This window comes from Pipistrellus hanaki (genome assembly GCF_964339955.1).
Source record: "Pipistrellus hanaki genome assembly, chromosome: 6".
Taxonomy (NCBI): domain Eukaryota; kingdom Metazoa; phylum Chordata; class Mammalia; order Chiroptera; family Vespertilionidae; genus Pipistrellus; species Pipistrellus hanaki.
In genome coordinates, this window is record NC_140508.1 from 76618188 (window position 1) to 76632728 (window position 14541).

The following is a 14541-nucleotide window of genomic DNA, read 5'->3' on the forward strand; positions in this document are numbered from 1 at the left end:
TTTCACATAAAAGTAGAGCATGCTCTATTTGTTGAGTTAAATAAAATGGAAATATTTGAGAGGGGTAGCAAGGTCATTATGAAACATTCAAAGAATAGGTGGGTGTTTAGTGCCCAGCTAACAGGGTAGCCCTGAGGGAGAAATATGAATATTGTATCTTCTGCAATGGCTAGGACAGGGAACATACGGGTGATTTTCACAAAAAATTTCATGACTATATGATTAAGTGATTATTATATATAATGATACTGAGTTCACTTAAATTGGTCAGAGAACTAAAAAGAAAGAATAAATTCAGAGCACCCATCATTGTGAGCATTTTGATTCATTGTTCTATTTAACTAAAAATATATTTAATCAGAAAGGGTAAAATTGCTAAAGTGTTCATTTTAACAAAATAATAGCTCGTGTATATTGCTCACATAGAACAGATAGCAACATGCTAAGTATTACAAATATATTCTCTCATCTAATACAATATGCTAATGATAGAAGTGAAGTTACTATCCTTATTTAGAAGAAACTGGGGTTTAGTATAGTTACATAACTCACACAGGATCATGTAGCTGTTGAGGTTTGCAACCAAGAAATGAGACTAAAAACTGTACACAAAATAATTAGATCATACATCACATTAGGGGAAGAGGTTATTGAGAAGAAAGGTGAGGGCCAATGTAAATGATGACATTTTTTTTCCATAGCACATAAAATTTCATTATTAAGATGCTTTTTTTTGGAGACTCTTAGTAAGTTTAAATGAAATTGTTATTTCAGATATTATAGTTCATTAAAATATATTTTCTGGATTTTCTCCAAAAAGGATATGGTTGTGTTTAAAGGTCAGATGGCAGGGAACATTATTAAATGGAAAAATTTAAGATATCTCTACTAAAACTGATATTCTAATAACAAAACCCCTTCATCATGTATGGGGAAACCTGTGATGAAGCCCTCCTGGCTGTAACATTATGACCATCCCCAGAATCCAAACAGCATGCACATCCTCTATGCACATCCTCCCAAAGAACAGATAAGAGTATCCCGTTCTTCTAAGCCCTTAGGATCCAATAGATTTTCTCAAGCTAAAGAAATGGGAAAGTGTTCCAGAAAATAATGGACTGTGTCATTTTGTGTGGCATTTACCAAGTAAGAGGCCCAAGTCAGAGAATGAAAATGAGATGAGACCTGTTAATATGAACATTCACCTAACAGCACCAAACTCACAGACTTGAAATCCTATACCTGCACTTTTTCAGTTGAGATAACCTGATCCCTCCAATCCTTCCTACATTTTCATGAACAAATTGACTTGATATTCAATGACTGGAATGAACACAAGCCCACTTAATCCCTCACTATAAATGATGAGGCATATCAAAGTTTCATACAAGTAGTTAACTTCATTAATCCTCATTAGAGAGCTTAACATTGAAGCTAAACTCTTATATTGGCAACATTTGGAGGGGGGAAAGCAATACAAATAAAGGAAAATATTTCATTCATCTGTTCAATTTGCTCCGTCCTACACAAAATTTTAGATTTGAAATCATTTATGAGTAAATGTTTAGGAGTGTTTCTGTTGATATAATTATGGAGAAGGTGTGTTTGTAACATTTTCATTTTGATATAATTTCAAATTTAGAGAAAAGTTATAAGAATAGTACAAGGAACTTCAATGTGATCTCTATAGAAATCCACCAGTTCCACCTCATTTGCATTCTACTCTATTTACTTTTTCATTTAGTTAAATGCAGGTGGAACATCTAAATCTTCATTTCCAGTAAAGACCATGCTTGTTCCTTGAACCTTCTTTTCATGTCCCATTGTACAGACAAGAAAATGAAGATACGTCATTTCCCTGATCTTACACTTACAGTAGGGCCATAATAGGCATCATCCTGGATGTACTAGCCCAGAGCTTGGGCTCCTAAGCCCTTCACTATAATGAAATGAATAATATAAGTTGTCCTTCTTGTACTTTAGATGAAGAATGTTCTTCTTACCAAACAGCAATGCCCTTGACATTCTTCTCTACCCAGGCAATAAAGACCTGTGTTTCAAAGCATATCTCTCAGATTTCTAAATACATTTTCTTGATAGCTTTATCATCCCTTTAACTTTTTTCTTGCTCTAACCTACCTAGTTAAAGCTTAGAATTGTTTCAAATGCCAATGGTTGCCATGCAGATCTTAGTTTTAAATGACTCATCCAGACCTTTAAATTATTCAACACAATGTTTCCATAATTATTGCAAATAAAGAACTGAAAGGCTCTTCAAAGCACTCATCTACTCTCTGCCACACCAGGGAAGCAGCTCTTCCCTCCAGAAAGACTGGAGTGGGAAATGTGCAAAGAGTACAGGGGTTTTGCACTAATTTTAGGATCATCACCTGCAAATACAGAATTCAGAGAAGGTGGAGTTGAATTCAACGAGTCCCATTATTTTGAATTTGAATATTTATAACTCTATTCTAAATAACTGCTTAACTTAAGTCCATCATGAATCCCCCAAAACCAGTTTGTGTATATAGTGGCAAGTTAAGTCTGCTTCTGACCTCTATCTCTATCCTCTTAGACTTTGGATTTGTATCAAAAGCTTAGGGCCAGGCACATTGACAACTCCCACTTTAGAGATCCCAAGTGAATGCAGGTTTGAGTTGTGTTTTTAGTGCTTCTTTTGCCATTCCTGGCCTTGTGAGCTTGAAATGACTATAGTAAGTGGAGATATATAGACAATATTATAGACAGTATTACTAAATTCAACATTTCTTTGGACACTTTTTGACTCTCTGAACAAGTCTGGAAAACAAATGGTTATTTGAAAATAACCCTAGTTTGTAATCAGGTGAAAATGTGGTAGGCTCATATAAGTTTCTTGTGGTAAAACTTTCTTCACACTCTCTTTAATGTCTCCCAGAAAACTAGGACTTCTTTCTTTAATTCTCTCAGAAATAAAATCCACCTACCTAGTGATTTCAGGAAACATTAGTACTCACTTGCAAACAAAGTGAGACAAACAGAAATTGAAATAACACAAGTTTTAGACGATTTTTAATTGGCTCTAGCAAGTTAGACCTGGAAGGGGCCTTGATGATAAACTGAGATATGTTATGAATAAGCTGAGATCCAGGGAAGAGAAAGGACTTGAGAGTCACATGGATTGACAGGAACAGAGCTGGGTGTCAGGCCAGCCAAGTTCATTCTGAGTCTCTGGGCTGACCCTCACCATGCTCCCTGGATGAGACAGGATGGTGAAATGAACAAAGTAGACAAATGTCATCTCTGCCATGCCCAGGCCTTTATAAGAGGAATTCACCCAGATAAAAAAGGGTTCTAAGATATAAGCTTTCCTTAATAATTTTTCTTTATCACAATAATTTCTATTATACTTGGGGGAGAGAAATAATTAAATATGACCTACAATTTCAAAATTAACTAAATGTGCATTTTAATATGGCAAAGTGCTTTTAATGTCAATTCTAATATCCTCCTTCCCTATCTTCATTGATCAAAAGTCCTTTTATGAAAAGAAAACACACAATGTTAATACTCCTTCCCTGAGTGATGGGATTAAAGGGTGATCTTATATATGTTTTTTTTTAATTTTCTAAGTTTTCTACAGTGAGTATGCATTACTTCATTCAAAAACTAAATTTTAAAAATAGAAGAGAAACTTTCCTTTAGGGAACATTTTTAATAGGATCCCATATTAGTTTTCTATTGGTACTGTAACAAATTGTAATAAATGACCATAGAGTTGGTGGTTTAAAACAACACAAATGCATGATCTTATAGTTCTGGAAGTCAGATATTCAAACATGGGGGGTGGCAGCACAGTGCTCCTGGAAGCTCTAAAGGAGAACCAACTTCCATGTCTACTCCAGCTTCCATAGCCACCTGCACTCCTCAGTTCACAGCCCCTTCCTCCATCTTCAAAGCCTGTAGCATCTTCATCTCTCTCTCTCTCTCTCTCTCTCTCTCTCTCTCTCTCTCTCTCTCTCTCTCTCTCTCCCTCCCTCCCTCCCTCACCTCTGCTTCCATTGTCACCAGATAAATAGCCTTCTATTTCCTTATCTTTAATGTTAGGGAATGGAATAATAAAATCAAATTTTCTATAAATATGTATAAAATTTCATTTTATATCAGTTTAGATGCACTGTCCTTTGGGATACTAAAAGTCAAAGGCATTTGAAACTAATATACTGCTTTATTTAGGGGGTGGGGTGTGTATGGGTGTGTGTTTGTGTGTGAGTTACAAATATTGAGTTGGTAGAGTGTTTCATTCTAGGAATCATCAAATAGACAAAATGACTGAAAAATAATTACAAGTGTATTATGGTCATCTAGCCCACATTACTGTTTCTGAAATGAAGCCTCTGATTCCTTTGTGCTCCTAATAAAAGTGTGTGCCCAGCGACATTTACTGCAAGGACTCAGACATGCTGACCACAAGCTGCCTTCGTCCCCTGGCCACCTCCCAACACTGGAAAATTGCCTAACACTGCTGACCCCAATATGATTTGGATTCTAGTCAATACCTACGAAAACATTATAGATCATTCTTATTTGATCATAACAAGGCAGTTCAGTCCTGTTTTATAATGGTCATAAGTAAAAATAAATAACCAATTTTGCCTCAATGAGATAAAATCAATATTTCTCCTTTGTAATATGTTTCTCAGAAAGAAAATTCACAAATTAGTCTCATTTCTGAAGGCCTGGTAGCAAATCACTCAGAGGTATAAATTATTTTTCAAGTCAGCAGGAAATGGGCCAAAACACACTATCCGTATTTTGCAGGTGCCCGACAAGCTCATAGTGGCTCGACTTGGAGTAATTTTTACAGATGATTACAATGGATATATATCCTTGTGCGCCTTAGAACAACACAACCTAATTCTTTTTTGTGACCAAGCATAACATAAAATGAGATTTATCTGTGTGCTCACAATATCTATTAGGTGCTGTGGAGATGGAGATGGGGTGAGCTACCTGTTTATTCGGTAAGACATTGTCACTGATAATGTTCTGACACTTACGATAAATGCAGTTTCAGCAGCATGGCTATAAAAGTCATTCCTGGTGTTTACTTTTTTTTCCTCTTAAAACTCCCAAGTTTACAGTAGCAGTGACCAGGAAAATGTGAACTTTTTCTTACAGGTATTCAACAGCTTTTCTGATTCCTTTGTGACTTTTTAGTTAAGGTCTTAGGCAAGGTAAATGACTTAAATATAATTGAGGAACTAACATAGTTAAATAATAGATGAGAAAGGTAAATATCATAAGCTTTTAGAAGTTAAAAACATATGCTTCACCCAATAATTTGGCGAAATGAGAAAAGAAAAATAAATACAATTTCAAATATTTTCAAGATTTATAACATTTTTCAAGCAACTAAAAAATATGAAAATATGGGGAGGTTTGTATATTGCACAAGAGTCAAATAAAAAGACATATGGCCAATAAATTGCATTATTTAGTTTGTCAGGGATTTTTGCTTATTTGTTTGATATTGTTTCTTGTTTGCTGATTATTGAATACTAGTGACCCATTGCACAAAATTCGTCCCTCAGCCTGGCCTGCACCCTCTCCAATCTGGGACCCCTCGAAGGATGTCCTACTGCTGGTTTACAGTGAACATTTAATGGTGTATGGTAAGAGAACTGAATTCAAAATTGGAATTCTGCTTATGACTCTTTCCTTAACTACAGTGATGCTGACTAATTCCTTAATCTCACTTTACCCTTATCATATAACAAAAAGTTTAATATTATAAGCGTCTGATCACCTGGTTGTCCATTCAACCAATCAAAACATAATATGATAATGACTAGAGGCCCAATGCATGAAATTCATGCAAGTGTAGGCCTTCCTTTCCCTGGCTGCCAGCACAGTCTTCCCTTTGGCACTCGGGGCCCAGTCATCCCTCTGGCAACCATCAGGCACCCAGGACCTGGGCTTTCCTTGCAGCCCTGGCTTCTTCTGGAAGGACAGAAGGATGTCTAGTCTAATTAGTATATTATGTTTTTATTATTATAGATATGCTAAGGTCACTCAACCACTCGCTATGACATGCACTGACCACCAGGGGACAGACAGTTGACTTGTCAAGCAGGCGCTATGATGTGCACTGACCACCAAGGGGCAGATGCCCTGACCAGTAGGTTAGCTTAGCTGCTGAAGCCCAGCTGATTGGGACTGAGTGAGATGGGTCAGATATACCCTGGAACCCTCCATTGATCCCTCCCTTGCCAGTCAACCTCCCATGTCCCTCCCTGACCCCAATCATGCATCAAAAGAGTCCCTTGGCCTTCGGCCTCTCACAATCCAGGCTGAGGGGACCCCCCCTCTAAGTGCATGAATTTCATGCACCAGACCTTTAGTTTCTATAGTCATGTATCACATAACAACATTTCAGTTAATGACACACTGTATATACAACAGAGGTCCCATTAGATTATAACAGCTGAAAAATTCCTAATGCCTAGTGATGTCATAGCCCATAGCCATCGGAACATAGTAATGGAATAATTACTCATGTGTTTGTGGTAATGCTGCCGTAAACAAACTCACTGCACTGCCGCTCATACAAAGGTCTAGCACATACAATTATCAGTATGCATGACACACAATTTTTGACAATGATAATAAATGACCATTGCTGGTATATGTATTTTCTATACTATATTTTTTATTGTTATTTCAGTGTGCACTATTCCTATTTACCAAAAAAAAAATTGCTATAAAACAGCATTCATGTTCCACAGGCAGAATCCTCATGCATCTAGTATTTGCCATGCCTCTTAATCGCATCATTCTCTCCTAAGCTGGACTTAACCTCTTGTTTTGTACAGTAACATTCTGTGCAGGTTTGTGTACCATAGGGCCTCCGTGTGTGGTGGGGTGGTCCATCTAGGTCGGCATAAATGCACTTTATGATGTTTGTACAGTGATGAGTTTGCCTAAGGATGCATTTCTTAGAACGTACCCTCATTGTTCAGTGCTGCACACTATATGTAACAGAAAGGGTTGGGTTAGAAGCCAAAACTCCTTTCAGATCCTTAGGAATTCCCAACTTTAGGCTCTTGACTAAAAAGCTGTTTCCTTCTTCCTCTCACCATGTGGCTGATTTTATATAAATGACCTGGAACAACAAAGCCTGTCACCGCCTGCCAGCCGAGTGTGCATAGCTGACCTCCATTCCACATGGCCTGTGTCTGTATGGCTGACTGGCTTGGCTATTTGCAAGTCAGCCTCCCAGCAATTCATCTTATCCTGGCAAGTTGGAAACAATTTAGAGGTTAAGACAACTGGAGTAATCTGACCGTGAAATGGCCACTCCCTGGCTCCACTTTGGCACAGAACCAGCGTTTTGTTGTCTGATGTAGCTGAGCTTCGTTCTTATAGTACTGAGCTCAAAAATCTAATATACTCATGCTTATTTGTGAGATGACAGAGTACCACTGCCACTGAGAGACTGCCCGGCCATGGCCTCTTATACAGGTGAAGCAGGCAAAGAGGGACACCATCCAAATCCAAAAGCAAGAAGTGGGCCACCCTGAGGGAGGGCCACCTGCACCTTTTCCCCTCTACCTCCCCTCCCAGAAAAGCCACATCAACAGAGGAAAAGAAAGATAGCAAGTTTGACAACTGAAAGATAGCAAGTTTGACTCATGAAAAATGGAGGAAAAGTGTAATTCGATTTTCAACACTTCAATGTTCATAATAAATTTCTGTTAAATAAAAGGACACATTTGTCTTGGGGAGAGGCTACGGGTCAAGTTAACACCATGGACTCAAAGGTCAAATTCATGAAACAATTCATGTTTATTCTAACTCTGTGGTACATTTTTATGGAGCCATACAGTTTTAAATGTCCGTATGTCAAAAGTAAGCCCTGCTGGTAGGAATAGTTTTTCTTATGACATCAGTTAGGAACTACCATCCTAAGTGCTATTGTACTGTAAACCATATTTTGGGAAATACTGTCACAAATATCTCTGACTTGTGGCACTGAGAGGACAACTTTTAGGTTGAGTGTTACTGAAAAAGCATATTCTACTTTGCCAAAGTCTCTGACTATACTTTCCTCCAATGTCACTTAATTGAATGTCACGCACTCCCTACTATAAGGCAGAGCCGTGGTCAGCAAACTGCAGCTCATGAGCCACATGCGGCTCTTTGGCCCCTTGAGTGTGGCTCTTCCACAAAATACCATGGTCTGGGCGAGTCTATTTTGAAGAAGTGGCATTAGAAGAAGTTTAAGTTTAAAAAATTTGGCTCTCAAAAGAAATTTCAATTGTTCTACCGTTGATATTTGGCTCTGTTGACTAAAAAGTTTGCTGACCACTGGAGAGCAATCCAAAAAATTAATACAGGGCAGGATAAAAGCAGTTTTACAGTTGCGAATATGTGAAACACAGTGTTTATTCTTGTGTTATTCATGAAATATTATATTAGATCATTTTTCATACAAACAACTATAAACCTACTTTGCCCCACCCAGTTTTTTTTTTTTAATGGTAATCTACATTTACAAATGAATTAGCTCATTTGAATCTCACAGCAACTTTATTCTCAAAATATCTGAATATCTCAATATGACACAACCTTTAAGGTCTGCCCTTGGAATCTTGATCTCAAACCTGGTACTTTTCCATTGCACAAAACAAACAAACAAACAAACAAACAAATACACCAACAAACAAAACTCACAGAATTGCATTGGACAATCAGATTCAGTGTTAGAGTTTGGAAAACAAGAGAGTCAGGAATCCAAGCAAATGGCACCCAGAGGACAATCAGTAAAAGTTCCAACTCCAAGTGGTAACTGAGATGAGTAGAATGAGGTGGCACCAGGCACACAGTTTCATTCATCAAACCCTAGTTCTTAAGTCTTTTATGATGCTGACATGAATATATCCATTAGCCATTTAAGTGATTTTCATTCTTTATGGAGCACTTTTTAGAGAATTATGAAATGTCCTTTCCCTTCTAAATTATTTTACCCCAAAATAACGACTGAACCTCTGACAACTTCACTAGTAAAAATATCTGTGGACTGAGATTTTAGTATTTAATCAAATCCAGCATTTCTTCATTAAAATTAAAATAATTTTCAAAATAGTTGTCCTTTATAACCAGTGAGTAAGTGGACATCAATGAAACAGTATTTATACATGAACCCATTTCTGAAACAAGCTACTTAAAACTGAAATATGCACACAGCTTACATTAGACCACTGAAAGTCACATTGTAGAACCTGATTATAGCTTAAAATATGTTGCCTGATTCCCCAGCATCCTTCATTTCAAGGATATAGAATGATAGGCAAATGGAGCTGACCAAAATAAATTGCATTGCTCTGCACATTCAGTGAAGCTCACATTAAAAAAATAAAAAAATAAAAAACACAAAAAAACATCTATTCTCACCAACTGAAAGTAAACTCAAGTCTGAATGGAAGCATGTCTTTCCTCCCTTCTGTAAGAGAAAATACAATTTAAAATACAGCTGAGATGTTCACTGAGCAGGAAAGCAAACATGGGTGATGGAAACATCCTGTTTGCTTCACACGGCTGCTCTGTGGATTTTGAAAGATGGATTTATGTTTTTTGTTTCTAGGTATCAAATAAAACGAAGAGGTGTGCATTGCCCCAATAGATGCCCAATATGATGTGGGTCATACAAGGTCATACTTCCAAATACCTCAGATCTCTGGAGAATTCACTATGCTTCATGCATCATTTATTTTCCTGGTTGAGCTAGACTGGTGTCAGGAAACTCAACACTGTTATGATGTGATGAATTGTGGCTACAAGAATAATTTTTTCCTTTAACTCACACATGTAACTTTTTCTATGGCTGAGTCTATATAGCACACAAAGGGCTCATTGAGAGGTTCAAACATGTCCATCAACATTTGCTTTTCTTAATTCATGAGGCGAATATCTTGAGTGATTGATTTGGGAATTAATTTGATGAGTTTTTGGCATTGTGAAAATATAGCTTCAGTTTTAACAATGATTTGCTGCAGATCCTAGAAAATAGACTTGTCAAGTGACAAGAGTCTTCACACTATCTGTGGTCAATTTCTGAAGAGCTGGAGAGTTCAATTTGATGTAATTGTGCAGATAAATAGATGTTAAGCTTTGATACCTAGATTCTATATTTCCATAGAAAGGCACCAGAAACTTCATTAAAAGTTATATAATGTTTAGACAGTTGAGAGTTCAACATCAAGTTTCCTAGATGCCTCCCAAAGGAAAAAGTGGTTCTGGAAAGGGAGGAAAAGAGGGAGCAGCATTTGGGAGTGACAGTTCTGACAAGAAGTTTCGGTGTCCCAAAGGCGATGGCAATGCAGTAAGGTCAAAAAAATTTGTGTGAAAAACATGGAAAAATGGAAGCCTTGGAAACATTAAAGTCTGAAATAATATTCAATAAAATGGCCACACAAAATGGTGTAGATAAAGCCAGACAATGGGGTGACTTGGGTTGGCTGACCAGAGGGTCCATGGTGGGACCATTTCAAAGAAACATTTGCTTTGTTGTAAGTGGGCTGGACAAGCCTGTGTTTATAGACCCTCCCCCCCAATTAAGACAAAATTTGGATATCATATTATTATGGTTGAAGGTAGAAAGTAAAATTGTATGGAACACTAAAAAAAAGATTTAATGTTTAGTTTCATCTGAACATTTTTAAAGGGTAATAATTATATGAACTCACAATTCCCATTTTGTTCTGTTGAATTTATTCATCCACCTATCACTTATTCTTCTACAACTTTTTTTCCCCCTTTCCTGAAAGAACAATATCCAACCCTTTAAGTTCTAAATCAGGAATGAAATCTCCAAAGCCTTCTGGGCCTGGCAGGCAATACGCTGGCTGAAGTGAGCAGGACATGGATGCACTTATGTACATTGGGGAGGAAGCAGGCAGCATTCAAACCCACCCACTTTTGTTGTGTTGACTTCAGGCCTGGCTTGTTCTCTCTCATCTTGGGAAGAAAGAGTAATATTGTGTATATAGCCCGTGCCAAAGAAAACATCTCCATGTATTGTAGCTTAAAGTTTAGACCAATAGTCTGGGGTTATAGGAGAAGGAGTTGTTGGAGAAGTTAGATTGGAAAATAAGTGATCCCACAATGAGGCTAAGTGGGTGGGGGTTTTCTGAAAAGGGGAAGACTAACTTGTGAGCTCCTGACTCTCTCAGCTCATTGTTCTTGATGTTGATGCTGTAGACGTTAAGGGTGTAAAAGGCTGGGGCAGTAAACAATATAGAACGAGCATTATGAATCTCTGATCCTGTAATGTTTCATCCCCTATTCATCTATTCAACAAAAGCTTTCAGCATACAACGTTCCATGTTACATGAGGGAAACAAAAACTCTTAAGACAAAAAGAACTCAAAAGAGACATGGTTGCTTCTATTTGGAAACTTGATTTAAAAAACAAAACAAAACAAAACAAAAAAACCAAGTCGAGTAGAGAGCTTAAATGTAAGAGATAAAAGTTAAAGGCCCTAAATGGACCTAGTGATATCAAGCTGACCAAAGACAAGGAAGAAAAGTCCTGCTTTAGTCCCAGAGAACACTGGCAGCTAAAGCAAGGACAGGAAACAAGGATGCATGGCTGGAGAGAAGGGAACCTTTTGACAAAAGGGGTGGAAGACGGGGAGTAAGAAGTAAAGTTAGAGGGGTATGGAGAGGATCTCCCAACACTCAGTTTTGTAATTTAGACTTTGTCCTGCATAGGAAGTTGCCATACGGTCCTGAAGTATCTTTTTTTTTTTTTTTTTTTTTTTTTTTCTCAGCAAGGTTTATTTGCTTTGTAAAACATGTTGCTATTTTATTGTACACATGTGGACTCTAAGGGTCAGAACTATGGCAATTTTCCAATACCAACATGTTTACTAAGCAGAAATGGCACTCAAACCCAAGCTTTAAACCTGCAAACTCAGCGTTCTCTCTACAAGAAGACAAAACCTATACGGACAGCACAATAGCACCTTCTTTGTATCTCCACAAGTGCCCACAGATGCACCTGAAAACCATAACAATCAAAAAGGGACTAAAATCCATATGCAGAGTTTTAAAGGTCATTTGGTTTGGATGGCAGGAATGAAATTATGCCCAATTTTCCACCATCATGCTGTTCCCATGTGCAGAGCCAGGAGCCTCTCGCTTTGGCTCATCTGAGCACTTTCAGGAGATAGCATCTGTGCCGACCAGACCTCGCCAGGGCCTGAGCCAAAAGAATCACAACATAACACCAAAGTCCACCACCATTAAAGCCAGGAGGATGTATGGACTCAGATGTTTTCCCACGCAGTTGAACAAACCCAATTGCTTTAGGTCAAACTATAAAAATATATGATCATCTGCCCAGCTGTTGTGGCTCAGTAGTTGAGCATGGACCTATAAACCAGGAGGTTATGACTCAATTCCTGGTCAAGGCATATGCCCAGGTTGTAAGCTAGATCCCCAGTAGGGGGGACATGCAGGCAACAGCAGAAAAATAATTCTCTCATCATTGATGTTTCTTCTCTCTCCCACTCTTTCTTCCTCTCTGAAATCAATTTATATATATATATATATATATCCAAAATGAACTTCTCATTACATATTGCCTCAATATTTCAAGTTTTGTTTTGTATTTTTTAAAATATATTTTTATTTATTTCAGAGAAAAACTGGGAGGGAGAGAGATAGAAACATCCATGATGAGAGAGAATCATTGATAGGCTGCCTCCTGCATGCCCCCTACTGGGGATTGAGCCCACAACCTGGGCATGTGCCCTTGACCTGAATCAAACCCAAACCCAGTACCTTTCAGTCTGCAGGCTTATGGTCTATCTACTGAGCCAAACCAGCTAGGGCGAGTTTTGTTTTGTATTTACCTGTTGCTGATAAAATGGGCAGAGATATCCTCACTGGTAGGACTACTGATTAATTTCTCCTTGGCTTTTCAGAAAGAAAATTACTGCCAGGTTTCCACATCTCTCCACTCTCCAGTCTATGTCAATATCAGTCTCAGAGGGATCCACTCTGAGATGTCACCTGCCTCCTTGCAGTCAGCCATTTATATTATTTAAAATTAGTTCCTCCAGGATGGTCTCAGGTTTCCTACTTATGGCCTGACCATTTAAGAGAAAAGGAGTGGATGAGCAGTGTTCCCAGAGTTTTATCTATTTTCTCTGGTTATGGAAATAAAATCAAATGTCCCTGAGTTTTCCATCCTTCAGGAAGTCATCTTCCCTGTGACATCCAGTTACTATCAGTTAATCCCTGGCACTGATTCTCGGCTCACAGCTTTATCACCAGGTAGCACTGAGTAGGTGTCTGGCCAGGGAAACTAAACATTCATGGTAATTATCTGTCTCTGATCTCTCTAAGGCTCCTTTTTATTATTTCATACTTGCCCTCCTGTTCCACAGCTTTGGCTCTCCTTGTTCCCTTTTATCCCAGGCATGGCTACACATTTCTTCCATTATTTCTGCAAGAACAACAGACAATAGGCTGAAGATTTGTCAAACCTTTCTAAAGACCTAGGGATGAGATAAGGAAAACTGGGTATTCTTGGATATTATTCCCAGAATCCACTGACATAGTTCCATCTACCAAAGGCTTCCTCCTGGGCTTCTCTTCCCTTAGCCCTCTGCCTTTCACTACATTGTCTGGTATTTTATGGATGTATTTCTGGTGGTGGTGGAGGTGGTGGTGGTGGTAGGGGTGATCCTATCTTCAACAGATGAAAAATTTTGACCATCACCCCCTCAATTGAAAATACAGGCCTCCAAACCTCTTTTAGACCCAACAAAAAAGAATGTCTCACTTCCCCTGCTCTATTTTCATCAGCCTACCAAGGACATCCTATAGTTGATCACACTGAGATGTCACTCTGCTGCACTGATGGCAGATGTTTCTATTATAATTACCTGCACATTAATGCCTTGTTTTCTTGGCCACCTCCATTACAGAGAACTTAGGCAAAACCAAAAGACCCAGCAGCATGAATATTTTCCAATAGACCCATAGATTGATATAGAAACACGCCTAAGGAATCTTTTAATAACATCTTGTCCCTGAGACATTACTTTGTTCACAACTTGTTTCTGGGAATATATCATTCTGCATTCATATTCTTATGAGTTTTACCTCTTCAGCCCATCTCTTGGCTTGATTATTTAATTTGTCACTGGTCTTAATGGGATAGATTACATTCAGTTTAAAGGTTTCAAATAATGACATAATTATTCTGAGTGTAACAACATTAGTGTGTTAGTCTGTCCAAGGATATTGCAAATATGATAGCATATATTTTTTCAGGATTTTCACACAAAGGAAAATGGTTTTAGTGGATTCTTTCATAAGTAACACAGAAGTATAAAATAATTCTACAGGTATGAAGACATTGATAATCAGACACAAATATGAATAAAGTATTTCCTCAGCCTTCATCACTAGTAAGGATAATGGATATGAAGAACACAATTACCAAAAAAAGATAAAAATGAATATGAGCATACTTAAGAAACAAAG

General features: G+C 37.9%; 1 protein-coding gene and 1 pseudogene across 2 annotated transcripts in view; both read left to right on the plus strand.

Moving 5' to 3' along the window:
* The window catches only part of SYT4 (synaptotagmin 4), a 705442-nt gene that overhangs the window by 605044 nt on the left and 85857 nt on the right, over window positions 1-14541 (plus strand). The window lies entirely within an intron of this gene.
* On the plus strand, window positions 10253-10645 carry LOC311624891 (peptidyl-prolyl cis-trans isomerase NIMA-interacting 4-like; annotated as a pseudogene). Its single transcript has one exon. The product of its transcript is annotated as a peptidyl-prolyl cis-trans isomerase NIMA-interacting 4-like (transcript).